The 14,421-nt window shown below is 48.6% G+C and overlaps 8 non-coding genes across 8 annotated transcripts; all 8 read left to right on the top strand.

The window, feature by feature from the left end:
• Window positions 1–3,219: 3,219 nt before the first annotated feature.
• On the top strand, window positions 3,220–3,406 carry LOC142696217 (U2 spliceosomal RNA). Its single transcript, XR_012864196.1, has one exon. It is a non-coding gene; the product is annotated as a U2 spliceosomal RNA (small nuclear RNA).
• A 1,344-nt stretch (window positions 3,407–4,750) lies between these two features.
• LOC142696206 (U2 spliceosomal RNA) lies at window positions 4,751–4,941 on the top strand. Its single transcript, XR_012864190.1, has one exon. It is a non-coding gene; the product is annotated as a U2 spliceosomal RNA (small nuclear RNA).
• Window positions 4,942–6,285: 1,344 nt separating this feature from the next.
• LOC142696205 (U2 spliceosomal RNA) lies at window positions 6,286–6,476 on the top strand. Its single transcript, XR_012864189.1, has one exon. It is a non-coding gene; the product is annotated as a U2 spliceosomal RNA (small nuclear RNA).
• Window positions 6,477–7,782: 1,306 nt separating this feature from the next.
• On the top strand, window positions 7,783–7,973 carry LOC142696204 (U2 spliceosomal RNA). Its single transcript, XR_012864188.1, has one exon. It is a non-coding gene; the product is annotated as a U2 spliceosomal RNA (small nuclear RNA).
• A 1,336-nt stretch (window positions 7,974–9,309) lies between these two features.
• Window positions 9,310–9,500, top strand: LOC142696203 (U2 spliceosomal RNA). The gene has a single exon (XR_012864187.1). It is a non-coding gene; the product is annotated as a U2 spliceosomal RNA (small nuclear RNA).
• Window positions 9,501–10,806: 1,306 nt separating this feature from the next.
• On the top strand, window positions 10,807–10,997 carry LOC142696202 (U2 spliceosomal RNA). Its single transcript, XR_012864186.1, has one exon. It is a non-coding gene; the product is annotated as a U2 spliceosomal RNA (small nuclear RNA).
• Window positions 10,998–12,336: 1,339 nt separating this feature from the next.
• On the top strand, window positions 12,337–12,527 carry LOC142696201 (U2 spliceosomal RNA). Its single transcript, XR_012864185.1, has one exon. It is a non-coding gene; the product is annotated as a U2 spliceosomal RNA (small nuclear RNA).
• Window positions 12,528–13,837: 1,310 nt separating this feature from the next.
• LOC142696200 (U2 spliceosomal RNA) lies at window positions 13,838–14,028 on the top strand. Its single transcript, XR_012864184.1, has one exon. It is a non-coding gene; the product is annotated as a U2 spliceosomal RNA (small nuclear RNA).
• Window positions 14,029–14,421: the final 393 nt, after the last annotated feature.

The following is a 14,421-nucleotide window of genomic DNA, read 5'->3' as shown; positions in this document are numbered from 1 at the left end:
CGGCACTTCAATCAAGCTGGATGTCAGTTCCAAACTGCTTATCGAGATGGTAACCGAAGCATCCTTGCAGGACGTGGTGGGCTCCATGGGGATCGGCTCTGTGAACTATTCATGGAGCCGACCCGATGGCTCACTTCGTTCTCGGATTGACTTTGTGTTCACCTCCCGGGCAGTCAAGCAGCATGGGCACTCCATGGTCCCCTGCTTCTTCTCTGACCACAGGGCCATTCTCTTCCAGGGTGCCATCGGCCACGGTTTTCCTCCCGGCCCTGGCTCCTGGAAGCTGAATTGTGCCCTGCTGGAAAGAGAGGAGGTACTGGCGGAACTTAGAGATGCCTATATTGTTTGGAGGAATGATAAAGTTTTCTTTGACAAAACCTGTGACTGGTGGGAATATGTTAAAGTTGAATTTCGTTGTTTCTTTCAGGCAAAAAGTCGTCAACAGGCGTGTGAGAGGAAGAGAGACTTCAGAGAGATGCAGCGTCAGCTGCGATCCCTGCAAGACCTCCTTCAATGCGGCTGGGACGTCAGGAAGGAGCTGGAGGAAGCCAAAAAGGGCCTGAAAAGGCACTTTGAGGAGGAATCCAAGCGAATTGTCTTTCGTTCCAAGGTGGAGAACCTGGAGAAGGGTGAGAAATGTAACTCGTTCTTTTTCAGGAAACTCCATGCCGGCCACACGCCCCTGAAGGAACTCCGAGATGAGACCGGAAACATGCATTCTGGGAAGAAGGAGGTGATGGGAGTCGTCACAGACTACTACCGAAGCCTCTACTCCCGGAAAACCACTGACCCCGAAGCCGCCGATAAATTCCTGTCAGGTATCACTAATCATCTTGATCCTGCAGGTACGGAGGCTATGGATGTACCCCTGACGGTGGAGGAACTGCTCTCTGCCGCTAAATCCTTCAGACCCGGCAGGACCCCGGGCAGTGATGGTCTCCCAGCAGAGCTCTATGTAGCGCTGGGGGACTTGATCTGTCCGGACCTACTGGAGCTCTATGAGGAGATGGTGGTGGAGGGTAGAATGCCACCGTCCTTGAGAGAAGGCATGATCACGATCTTGTATAAGCGGAAGGGGGAGAGATGTGACCTGAAAAACTGGCGTCCCATCTCTCTCCTGAACGTGGACTACAAGATCCTCGCCAAAGTATTGACCAACAGACTGAAGGTTGTCATCGGACAGATCATCGGATCGGACCAAACCTGCGGCATTCCTGGCCGTAGGGTGGCCGACAGTCTTGCCCTGGTGAGGGACACGGTGCATTACATGCAAAGCCGCCGTACACACGCGGCCCTGGTCAGTCTGGATCAGGAGAAGGCTTTTGACCGGGTCTCTCACGAATTCATGGGTAAGGCTCTGCGTAGGCTGCGGCTTGGCAGGTTGTTCTGTTTGTATGTTAACCTGATGTATTGCGATATTTACAGCTCGGTGCTGGTGAACGGCTGGAAGACTGACCCCTTTCCTGTATCGTCGGGGGTTAGACAAGGCTGTCCTCTTTCACCTCTCCTTTTTGTTTGTGTTATAGAGCTCTTCGCAGAGGCTATCCGGCAGAATGGAGAGATCAGAGGGATCACCGCACCAGGTCCAGGACACTTCGAGGTCAAATGCTCGCTGTACATGGACGACGTGACCGTCTTCTGCGCTGACCAGAGTTCGGTGACTGCACTCGTCCAGACCTGTGAGGAGTTCGGACGCGCTTCAGGGGCAAAAGTCAACTGCGGGAAGTCGGAAGCCATGCTCTTCGGAAAGTGGTACCTGCCTTCTCCTGCCTCCTTCCCGTTTACTATCAAGCCGGACTTCATCAAAATTCTGGGAGTCTGGTTCGGTAAGGAAGGTGCAGCCCTAAAGTCGTGGGAAGAACGCTTGGCCAAAGTCAACCAAAGGATCGGACTGTGGAGCCTCAGACAACTCACTATTGAGGGCAAAGCAATGGTCCTGCGTAACGAAGTCTTGCCTGTGCTACAATACACTGCACAGGCATGGCCCCCTCTTGCAACGGTCTCGAGGGCCATTACCAGGACTGTGTTTCGCTTCATCTGGGGCTCGAAAATGGACAGAGTAAAGCGGACTGTTATGTACAAGGAGCCCCGCAAAGGTGGGAAGGGTATACCCGACATTCCCACTCTGCTGCGGATCGCTTTTGTATGTGACTGTGTTCGTAGGACTCTGAGGACAGCAAACGGCTCTGCGGGCAAGGCCATGTCCCGCTACTTCCTCCTTCCCCTCTGGCGAGGTTTTGGCTGGGATAAGTGGGACAGCTCCTTCCCTTACAACTGGCACGCTCCCTGGTTCTACGGAGATGTCGTCCGGTTTGTGAGGGAGCATCAACTGGAGGGTCTTAAGCCCGACTTGTGGAAACCTAAGACGATCCACAAGCACATCAGAGCAAAGGACTCACTGGAGTTTGTTCCAGGGCTTCATGCCGACACGTTGGAGACTGTTTGGACTAACGTGTCATCTGGCAGGTTGACCAACGGGCACAAGGACATTTCATGGATGGCCATCCAGGGAGGACTGCCTCTTAGGTCATTCATGCATGCCCGCAACCTGTGCAAGACCCGGTACTGCCCCAGGTGCCCCTTCACGGAGGAAACATCTTTGCACATTTTCTGGCAGTGCCCCTTTGCACAGGGTCTGTTGAAAGCCTTGGAACACGAACTCAAGGACTCAGTTCCCAGGAACAGACTGTCGTACCGCTCGGTACTTTATGGACTATTTTCTGGGAATACCACGGATGGAGCAATCCAGGAAGCCTGGCGCCTTATGAACTGTTTTAAGGACGCTATATGGTTCGCCAGGAATCGTCTGATTTTGCGGAGAGAGAGTGTGTCCGTCCAGGACTGCCGCAGGCTGATCCACAGCCTGCTCAGAGACTATTCCACCTGGGACAGCCCGGACGTCGATGAGGAAGAGGACTGATACTCCCCTTCCCCCCACTCTCCCTTCTTGTGTGTTGTCTTTCAATAAAGCTTCGGGCCTGTGATTTCCCCCTTCCCTATCCCCTCCTACCCACTCCCCTATCCCATCACTTGTCTATAATGCTTTGTTGTTTGGCGTTAGTGAATGCAAGAATGTTAGTGTAGCATGTGGTGTAATGTATAGCATAGGCTAGCCTGTACTGTGTATTATACTGTCATGTTATGTTTGACGACTGTTATTATTTATTATTTGCTGCTTCATGGCTTGCGCTGCGTCGCAGTAATGTTTGTATGATGACGATTGATTGTCAATAAAGCAATTTTCAATCAAAAATCTGTTCTTATCAGTTTAATATCTGATACGTCCCCTATCTGGGGACCATATATTAAATGGATTTTTAGAACAGGGAGATGGAAATAGAGCTTGCTCTGTCCACTCCACGCATTGACCTGGTATTGCAGTATTTCCAGGACCGGTGCACCCTTCCCTTATGTGTTGACTAAAATCAGATTCCAAAAGTGCTATTTGTGTTTGCTATTGTTTTTGTCTTTCTGATGGGATCTCCCCTTTTAATCCCATTATTTCAACACCTGTTGGACAATGCATTTGTACAGTCATGTGTGATAATGAGCTCATTTATTAAATGCAATTAATTAATACATTGCCACCTCTTGTTGTGTGTGTGTGTGTGTGTGTGTGTGTGTGTGTGTGTGTGTGTGTGTGTGTGTGTGTGTGTGTGTGTGTGTGTGTCTTCTGTGTTTCTGTGTTTCCGGCATTTCACATTGGAACAGCTCATTCACCTTCCTTGTCTTCTCTCCGCCCTCCCTTTTAGGTAGGTTAAAGAGCTGCACCTGAGCCAGCCACTGATTGATTGATGCAGCACCACAGTCAAATAGTGGAGTGGAGTAGGGGGAACAGCAAACAGCCATTAAAGCAGCCCGCCCGCCACAATGGACCTACCTGTGTACACTAGATGGATGTGATGGAATGTACTGTCGTCCCTACATTTCCAAGAAGAAGTAAGAATTGCAGTTGCAACAAACCCTTGCTTGCCTACAAAGAGAGCAGCAATTTGGATTTGTTACTATGTTACCTGGAAGAATAACAAACTGTGCAAGGATGGAGGTTGTAGGAGCAAAGAGAAGTTGTCTGTAAAGTTGGTGGATGCCTATTTTCCATTTTGCAGTCCCTTGTCTCCCTCTTGTGGCCTCCTGGAGGCAAATAAATGTGCAAAAAAAAGACAGCCTGGCGGCCGGCTGTTGCAGTGTTGCCCTCTCAGGCAACACTGAGTGACTGACTGAGCCGCACCGTCTTATATAAAGTTCAGACGGAACTTTGCACGTGTCATAGTGGAGCCCTCAGGATTCCAGAGCCAGCTTTCTGACATCATAATGGGGCCTGCCTCAGAGATAGATAAAAGCCTGGGCCCAGGCAGTGTTGGTCAGTGCTGCTCAGCAGGCAGCACTGGACTGGACTGGACTGGATTACAGCTGATACAAGGTGTGAAGGAACAAGGGGTGGCTGTGGGCATGCACTTGCTGCCGCTGCCAGTGTTTATCTGCATGGCAGGAGGGCATTTGGGCGTTGCCAGGAAGGCGTTTTTATGTAGATTCCTCCTCTTTCAGCACTGCATTGTGGTGCAAGCAAAAGAAGCAAATCCTGTGTAGCTTCCTCTCCGGCCTTTATTCACCTCCCTCCCGCTTAGTAGCTGTAAATGTGTGTGAGCCTGCAGGGCCCCATGGAATTGCCTAGGAGTAGGCTGAATCAATCGCTGCAAGGGGTGAACAGCAGTATGGGACAGGCTCGGGCAAGGCAAGGGCCGCTCGGGTTATCGCTTCTCGGCCTTTTGGCTAAGATCAAGTGTAGTATCTGTTCTTATCAGTTTAATATCTGATACGTCCCCTATCTGGGGACCATATATTAAATGGATTTTTAGAACAGGGAGATGGAAATAGAGCTTGCTCTGTCCACTCCACGCATTGACCTGGTATTGCAGTATTTCCAGGACCGGTGCACCCTTCCCTTATGTGTTGACTAAAATCAGATTCCAAAAGTGCTATTTGTGTTTGCTATTGTTTTTGTCTTTCTGATGGGATCTCCCCTTTTAATCCCATTATTTCAACACCTGTTGGACAATGCATTTGTACAGTCATGTGTGATAATGAGCTCATTTATTAAATGCAATTAATTAATACATTGCCACCTCTTGTTGTGTGTGTGTGTGTGTGTGTGTGTGTGTGTGTGTGTGTGTGTGTGTGTGTGTGTGTGTGTGTGTGTGTGTGTGTCTTCTGTGTTTCTGTGTTTCCGGCATTTCACATTGGAACAGCTCATTCACCTTCCTTGTCTTCTCTCCGCCCTCCCTTTTAGGTAGGTTAAAGAGCTGCACCTGAGCCAGCCACTGATTGATTGATGCAGCACCACAGTCAAATAGTGGAGTGGAGTAGGGGGAACAGCAAACAGCCATTAAAGCAGCCCGCCCGCCACAATGGACCTACCTGTGTACACTAGATGGATGTGATGGAATGTACTGTCGTCCCTACATTTCCAAGAAGAAGTAAGAATTGCAGTTGCAACAAACCCTTGCTTGCCTACAAAGAGAGCAGCAATTTGGATTTGTTACTATGTTACCTGGAAGAATAACAAACTGTGCAAGGATGGAGGTTGTAGGAGCAAAGAGAAGTTGTCTGTAAAGTTGGTGGATGCCTATTTTCCATTTTGCAGTCCCTTGTCTCCCTCTTGTGGCCTCCTGGAGGCAAATAAATGTGCAAAAAAAAGACAGCCTGGCGGCCGGCTGTTGCAGTGTTGCCCTCTCAGGCAACACTGAGTGACTGACTGAGCCGCACCGTCTTATATAAAGTTCAGACGGAACTTTGCACGTGTCATAGTGGAGCCCTCAGGATTCCAGAGCCAGCTTTCTGACATCATAATGGGGCCTGCCTCAGAGATAGATAAAAGCCTGGGCCCAGGCAGTGTTGGTCAGTGCTGCTCAGCAGGCAGCACTGGACTGGACTGGACTGGATTACAGCTGATACAAGGTGTGAAGGAACAAGGGGTGGCTGTGGGCATGCACTTGCTGCCGCTGCCAGTGTTTATCTGCATGGCAGGAGGGCATTTGGGCGTTGCCAGGAAGGCGTTTTTATGTAGATTCCTCCTCTTTCAGCACTGCATTGTGGTGCAAGCAAAAGAAGCAAATCCTGTGTAGCTTCCTCTCCGGCCTTTATTCACCTCCCTCCCGCTTAGTAGCTGTAAATGTGTGTGAGCCTGCAGGGCCCCATGGAATTGCCTAGGAGTAGGCTGAATCAATCGCTGCAAGGGGTGAACAGCAGTATGGGACAGGCTCGGGCAAGGCAAGGGCCGCTCGGGTTATCGCTTCTCGGCCTTTTGGCTAAGATCAAGTGTAGTATCTGTTCTTATCAGTTTAATATCTGATACGTCCCCTATCTGGGGACCATATATTAAATGGATTTTTAGAACAGGGAGATGGAAATAGAGCTTGCTCTGTCCACTCCACGCATTGACCTGGTATTGCAGTATTTCCAGGACCGGTGCACCCTTCCCTTATGTGTTGACTAAAATCAGATTCCAAAAGTGCTATTTGTGTTTGCTATTGTTTTTGTCTTTCTGATGGGATCTCCCCTTTTAATCCCATTATTTCAACACCTGTTGGACAATGCATTTGTACAGTCATGTGTGATAATGAGCTCATTTATTAAATGCAATTAATTAATACATTGCCACCTCTTGTTGTGTGTGTGTGTGTGTGTGTGTGTGTGTGTGTGTGTCTTCTGTGTTTCTGTGTTTCCGGCATTTCACATTGGAACAGCTCATTCACCTTCCTTGTCTTCTCTCCGCCCTCCCTTTTAGGTAGGTTAAAGAGCTGCACCTGAGCCAGCCACTGATTGATTGATGCAGCACCACAGTCAAATAGTGGAGTGGAGTAGGGGGAACAGCAAACAGCCATTAAAGCAGCCCGCCCGCCACAATGGACCTACCTGTGTACACTAGATGGATGTGATGGAATGTACTGTCGTCCCTACATTTCCAAGAAGAAGTAAGAATTGCAGTTGCAACAAACCCTTGCTTGCCTACAAAGAGAGCAGCAATTTGGATTTGTTACTATGTTACCTGGAAGAATAACAAACTGTGCAAGGATGGAGGTTGTAGGAGCAAAGAGAAGTTGTCTGTAAAGTTGGTGGATGCCTATTTTCCATTTTGCAGTCCCTTGTCTCCCTCTTGTGGCCTCCTGGAGGCAAATAAATGTGCAAAAAAAAGACAGCCTGGCGGCCGGCTGTTGCAGTGTTGCCCTCTCAGGCAACACTGAGTGACTGACTGAGCCGCACCGTCTTATATAAAGTTCAGACGGAACTTTGCACGTGTCATAGTGGAGCCCTCAGGATTCCAGAGCCAGCTTTCTGACATCATAATGGGGCCTGCCTCAGAGATAGATAAAAGCCTGGGCCCAGGCAGTGTTGGTCAGTGCTGCTCAGCAGGCAGCACTGGACTGGACTGGACTGGATTACAGCTGATACAAGGTGTGAAGGAACAAGGGGTGGCTGTGGGCATGCACTTGCTGCCGCTGCCAGTGTTTATCTGCATGGCAGGAGGGCATTTGGGCGTTGCCAGGAAGGCGTTTTTATGTAGATTCCTCCTCTTTCAGCACTGCATTGTGGTGCAAGCAAAAGAAGCAAATCCTGTGTAGCTTCCTCTCCGGCCTTTATTCACCTCCCTCCCGCTTAGTAGCTGTAAATGTGTGTGAGCCTGCAGGGCCCCATGGAATTGCCTAGGAGTAGGCTGAATCAATCGCTGCAAGGGGTGAACAGCAGTATGGGACAGGCTCGGGCAAGGCAAGGGCCGCTCGGGTTATCGCTTCTCGGCCTTTTGGCTAAGATCAAGTGTAGTATCTGTTCTTATCAGTTTAATATCTGATACGTCCCCTATCTGGGGACCATATATTAAATGGATTTTTAGAACAGGGAGATGGAAATAGAGCTTGCTCTGTCCACTCCACGCATTGACCTGGTATTGCAGTATTTCCAGGACCGGTGCACCCTTCCCTTATGTGTTGACTAAAATCAGATTCCAAAAGTGCTATTTGTGTTTGCTATTGTTTTTGTCTTTCTGATGGGATCTCCCCTTTTAATCCCATTATTTCAACACCTGTTGGACAATGCATTTGTACAGTCATGTGTGATAATGAGCTCATTTATTAAATGCAATTAATTAATACATTGCCACCTCTTGTTGTGTGTGTGTGTGTGTGTGTGTGTGTGTGTGTGTGTGTGTGTGTGTGTGTGTGTGTGTGTGTGTGTCTTCTGTGTTTCTGTGTTTCCGGCATTTCACATTGGAACAGCTCATTCACCTTCCTTGTCTTCTCTCCGCCCTCCCTTTTAGGTAGGTTAAAGAGCTGCACCTGAGCCAGCCACTGATTGATTGATGCAGCACCACAGTCAAATAGTGGAGTGGAGTAGGGGGAACAGCAAACAGCCATTAAAGCAGCCCGCCCGCCACAATGGACCTACCTGTGTACACTAGATGGATGTGATGGAATGTACTGTCGTCCCTACATTTCCAAGAAGAAGTAAGAATTGCAGTTGCAACAAACCCTTGCTTGCCTACAAAGAGAGCAGCAATTTGGATTTGTTACTATGTTACCTGGAAGAATAACAAACTGTGCAAGGATGGAGGTTGTAGGAGCAAAGAGAAGTTGTCTGTAAAGTTGGTGGATGCCTATTTTCCATTTTGCAGTCCCTTGTCTCCCTCTTGTGGCCTCCTGGAGGCAAATAAATGTGCAAAAAAAAGACAGCCTGGCGGCCGGCTGTTGCAGTGTTGCCCTCTCAGGCAACACTGAGTGACTGACTGAGCCGCACCGTCTTATATAAAGTTCAGACGGAACTTTGCACGTGTCATAGTGGAGCCCTCAGGATTCCAGAGCCAGCTTTCTGACATCATAATGGGGCCTGCCTCAGAGATAGATAAAAGCCTGGGCCCAGGCAGTGTTGGTCAGTGCTGCTCAGCAGGCAGCACTGGACTGGACTGGACTGGATTACAGCTGATACAAGGTGTGAAGGAACAAGGGGTGGCTGTGGGCATGCACTTGCTGCCGCTGCCAGTGTTTATCTGCATGGCAGGAGGGCATTTGGGCGTTGCCAGGAAGGCGTTTTTATGTAGATTCCTCCTCTTTCAGCACTGCATTGTGGTGCAAGCAAAAGAAGCAAATCCTGTGTAGCTTCCTCTCCGGCCTTTATTCACCTCCCTCCCGCTTAGTAGCTGTAAATGTGTGTGAGCCTGCAGGGCCCCATGGAATTGCCTAGGAGTAGGCTGAATCAATCGCTGCAAGGGGTGAACAGCAGTATGGGACAGGCTCGGGCAAGGCAAGGGCCGCTCGGGTTATCGCTTCTCGGCCTTTTGGCTAAGATCAAGTGTAGTATCTGTTCTTATCAGTTTAATATCTGATACGTCCCCTATCTGGGGACCATATATTAAATGGATTTTTAGAACAGGGAGATGGAAATAGAGCTTGCTCTGTCCACTCCACGCATTGACCTGGTATTGCAGTATTTCCAGGACCGGTGCACCCTTCCCTTATGTGTTGACTAAAATCAGATTCCAAAAGTGCTATTTGTGTTTGCTATTGTTTTTGTCTTTCTGATGGGATCTCCCCTTTTAATCCCATTATTTCAACACCTGTTGGACAATGCATTTGTACAGTCATGTGTGATAATGAGCTCATTTATTAAATGCAATTAATTAATACATTGCCACCTCTTGTTGTGTGTGTGTGTGTGTGTGTGTGTGTGTGTGTGTGTCTTCTGTGTTTCTGTGTTTCCGGCATTTCACATTGGAACAGCTCATTCACCTTCCTTGTCTTCTCTCCGCCCTCCCTTTTAGGTAGGTTAAAGAGCTGCACCTGAGCCAGCCACTGATTGATTGATGCAGCACCACAGTCAAATAGTGGAGTGGAGTAGGGGGAACAGCAAACAGCCATTAAAGCAGCCCGCCCGCCACAATGGACCTACCTGTGTACACTAGATGGATGTGATGGAATGTACTGTCGTCCCTACATTTCCAAGAAGAAGTAAGAATTGCAGTTGCAACAAACCCTTGCTTGCCTACAAAGAGAGCAGCAATTTGGATTTGTTACTATGTTACCTGGAAGAATAACAAACTGTGCAAGGATGGAGGTTGTAGGAGCAAAGAGAAGTTGTCTGTAAAGTTGGTGGATGCCTATTTTCCATTTTGCAGTCCCTTGTCTCCCTCTTGTGGCCTCCTGGAGGCAAATAAATGTGCAAAAAAAAGACAGCCTGGCGGCCGGCTGTTGCAGTGTTGCCCTCTCAGGCAACACTGAGTGACTGACTGAGCCGCACCGTCTTATATAAAGTTCAGACGGAACTTTGCACGTGTCATAGTGGAGCCCTCAGGATTCCAGAGCCAGCTTTCTGACATCATAATGGGGCCTGCCTCAGAGATAGATAAAAGCCTGGGCCCAGGCAGTGTTGGTCAGTGCTGCTCAGCAGGCAGCACTGGACTGGACTGGACTGGATTACAGCTGATACAAGGTGTGAAGGAACAAGGGGTGGCTGTGGGCATGCACTTGCTGCCGCTGCCAGTGTTTATCTGCATGGCAGGAGGGCATTTGGGCGTTGCCAGGAAGGCGTTTTTATGTAGATTCCTCCTCTTTCAGCACTGCATTGTGGTGCAAGCAAAAGAAGCAAATCCTGTGTAGCTTCCTCTCCGGCCTTTATTCACCTCCCTCCCGCTTAGTAGCTGTAAATGTGTGTGAGCCTGCAGGGCCCCATGGAATTGCCTAGGAGTAGGCTGAATCAATCGCTGCAAGGGGTGAACAGCAGTATGGGACAGGCTCGGGCAAGGCAAGGGCCGCTCGGGTTATCGCTTCTCGGCCTTTTGGCTAAGATCAAGTGTAGTATCTGTTCTTATCAGTTTAATATCTGATACGTCCCCTATCTGGGGACCATATATTAAATGGATTTTTAGAACAGGGAGATGGAAATAGAGCTTGCTCTGTCCACTCCACGCATTGACCTGGTATTGCAGTATTTCCAGGACCGGTGCACCCTTCCCTTATGTGTTGACTAAAATCAGATTCCAAAAGTGCTATTTGTGTTTGCTATTGTTTTTGTCTTTCTGATGGGATCTCCCCTTTTAATCCCATTATTTCAACACCTGTTGGACAATGCATTTGTACAGTCATGTGTGATAATGAGCTCATTTATTAAATGCAATTAATTAATACATTGCCACCTCTTGTGTGTGTGTGTGTGTGTGTGTGTGTGTGTGTGTGTGTGTGTGTGTGTGTGTGTGTGTGTGTGTGTGTGTGTCTTCTGTGTTTCTGTGTTTCCGGCATTTCACATTGGAACAGCTCATTCACCTTCCTTGTCTTCTCTCCGCCCTCCCTTTTAGGTAGGTTAAAGAGCTGCACCTGAGCCAGCCACTGATTGATTGATGCAGCACCACAGTCAAATAGTGGAGTGGAGTAGGGGGAACAGCAAACAGCCATTAAAGCAGCCCGCCCGCCACAATGGACCTACCTGTGTACATACACTAGATGGATGTGATGGAATGTACTGTCGTCCCTACATTTCCAAGAAGAAGTAAGAATTGCAGTTGCAACAAACCCTTGCTTGCCTACAAAGAGAGCAGCAATTTGGATTTGTTACTATGTTACCTGGAAGAATAACAAACTGTGCAAGGATGGAGGTTGTAGGAGCAAAGAGAAGTTGTCTGTAAAGTTGGTGGATGCCTATTTTCCATTTTGCAGTCCCTTGTCTCCCTCTTGTGGCCTCCTGGAGGCAAATAAATGTGCAAAAAAAAGACAGCCTGGCGGCCGGCTGTTGCAGTGTTGCCCTCTCAGGCAACACTGAGTGACTGACTGAGCCGCACCGTCTTATATAAAGTTCAGACGGAACTTTGCACGTGTCATAGTGGAGCCCTCAGGATTCCAGAGCCAGCTTTCTGACATCATAATGGGGCCTGCCTCAGAGATAAAAGCCTGGGCCCAGGCAGTGTTGGTCAGTGCTGCTCAGCAGGCAGCACTGGACTGGACTGGACTGGATTACAGCTGATACAAGGTGTGAAGGAACAAGGGGTGGCTGTGGGCATGCACTTGCTGCCGCTGCCAGTGTTTATCTGCATGGCAGGAGGGCATTTGGGCGTTGCCAGGAAGGCGTTTTTATGTAGATTCCTCCTCTTTCAGCACTGCATTGTGGTGCAAGCAAAAGAAGCAAATCCTGTGTAGCTTCCTCTCCGGCCTTTATTCACCTCCCTCCCGCTTAGTAGCTGTAAATGTGTGTGAGCCTGCAGGGCCCCATGGAATTGCCTAGGAGTAGGCTGAATCAATCGCTGCAAGGGGTGAACAGCAGTATGGGACAGGCTCGGGCAAGGCAAGGGCCGCTCGGGTTATCGCTTCTCGGCCTTTTGGCTAAGATCAAGTGTAGTATCTGTTCTTATCAGTTTAATATCTGATACGTCCCCTATCTGGGGACCATATATTAAATGGATTTTTAGAACAGGGAGATGGAAATAGAGCTTGCTCTGTCCACTCCACGCATTGACCTGGTATTGCAGTATTTCCAGGACCGGTGCACCCTTCCCTTATGTGTTGACTAAAATCAGATTCCAAAAGTGCTATTTGTGTTTGCTATTGTTTTTGTCTTTCTGATGGGATCTCCCCTTTTAATCCCATTATTTCAACACCTGTTGGACAATGCATTTGTACAGTCATGTGTGATAATGAGCTCATTTATTAAATGCAATTAATTAATACATTGCCACCTCTTGTTGTGTGTGTGTGTGTGTGTGTGTGTGTGTGTGTGTGTGTGTGTGTCTTCTGTGTTTCTGTGTTTCCGGCATTTCACATTGGAACAGCTCATTCACCTTCCTTGTCTTCTCTCCGCCCTCCCTTTTAGGTAGGTTAAAGAGCTGCACCTGAGCCAGCCACTGATTGATTGATGCAGCACCACAGTCAAATAGTGGAGTGGAGTAGGGGGAACAGCAAACAGCCATTAAAGCAGCCCGCCCGCCACAATGGACCTACCTGTGTACACTAGATGGATGTGATGGAATGTACTGTCGTCCCTACATTTCCAAGAAGAAGTAAGAATTGCAGTTGCAACAAACCCTTGCTTGCCTACAAAGAGAGCAGCAATTTGGATTTGTTACTATGTTACCTGGAAGAATAACAAACTGTGCAAGGATGGAGGTTGTAGGAGCAAAGAGAAGTTGTCTGTAAAGTTGGTGGATGCCTATTTTCCATTTTGCAGTCCCTTGTCTCCCTCTTGTGGCCTCCTGGAGGCAAATAAATGTGCAAAAAAAAGACAGCCTGGCGGCCGGCTGTTGCAGTGTTGCCCTCTCAGGCAACACTGAGTGACTGACTGAGCCGCACCGTCTTATATAAAGTTCAGACGGAACTTTGCACGTGTCATAGTGGAGCCCTCAGGATTCCAGAGCCAGCTTTCTGACATCATAATGGGGCCTGCCTCAGAGATAAAAGCCTGGGCCCAGGCAGTGTTGGTCAGTGCTGCTCAGCAGGCAGCACTGGACTGGACTGGACTGGATTACAGCTGATACAAGGTGTGAAGGAACAAGGGGTGGCTGTGGGCATGCACTTGCTGCCGCTGCCAGTGTTTATCTGCATGGCAGGAGGGCATTTGGGCGTTGCCAGGAAGGCGTTTTTATGTAGATTCCTCCTCTTTCAGCACTGCATTGTGGTGCAAGCAAAAGAAGCAAATCCTGTGTAGCTTCCTCTCCGGCCTTTATTCACCTCCCTCCCGCTTAGTAGCTGTAAATGTGTGTGAGCCTGCAGGGCCCCATGGAATTGCCTAGGAGTAGGCTGAATCAATCGCTGCAAGGGGTGAACAGCAGTATGGGACAGGCTCGGGCAAGGCAAGGGCCGCTCGGGTTATCGCTTCTCGGCCTTTTGGCTAAGATCAAGTGTAGTATCTGTTCTTATCAGTTTAATATCTGATACGTCCCCTATCTGGGGACCATATATTAAATGGATTTTTAGAACAGGGAGATGGAAATAGAGCTTGCTCTGTCCACTCCACGCATTGACCTGGTATTGCAGTATTTCCAGGACCGGTGCACCCTTCCCTTATGTGTTGACTAAAATCAGATTCCAAAAGTGCTATTTGTGTTTGCTATTGTTTTTGTCTTTCTGATGGGATCTCCCCTTTTAATCCCATTATTTCAACACCTGTTGGACAATGCATTTGTACAGTCATGTGTGATAATGAGCTCATTTATTAAATGCAATTAATTAATACATTGCCACCTCTTGTTGTGTGTGTGTGTGTGTGTGTGTGTGTGTGTGTGTGTGTGTGTGTGTGTGTGTGTGTGTGTGTGTGTGTGTGTGTCTTCTGTGTTTCTGTGTTTCCGGCATTTCACATTGGAACAGCTCATTCACCTTCCTTGTCTTCTCTCCGCCCTCCCTTTTAGGTAGGTTAAAGAGCTGCACCTGAGCCAGCCACTGATTGATTGATGCA

The sequence above is a fragment of the Rhinoderma darwinii genome, assembly GCF_050947455.1.
Source record: "Rhinoderma darwinii isolate aRhiDar2 chromosome 5 unlocalized genomic scaffold, aRhiDar2.hap1 SUPER_5_unloc_5, whole genome shotgun sequence".
NCBI classification, from domain to species: domain Eukaryota; kingdom Metazoa; phylum Chordata; class Amphibia; order Anura; family Rhinodermatidae; genus Rhinoderma; species Rhinoderma darwinii.
The sequence above is the reverse complement of the archived record's forward strand: the minus strand, read 5'-3'. Positions and strand labels throughout refer to the sequence as shown.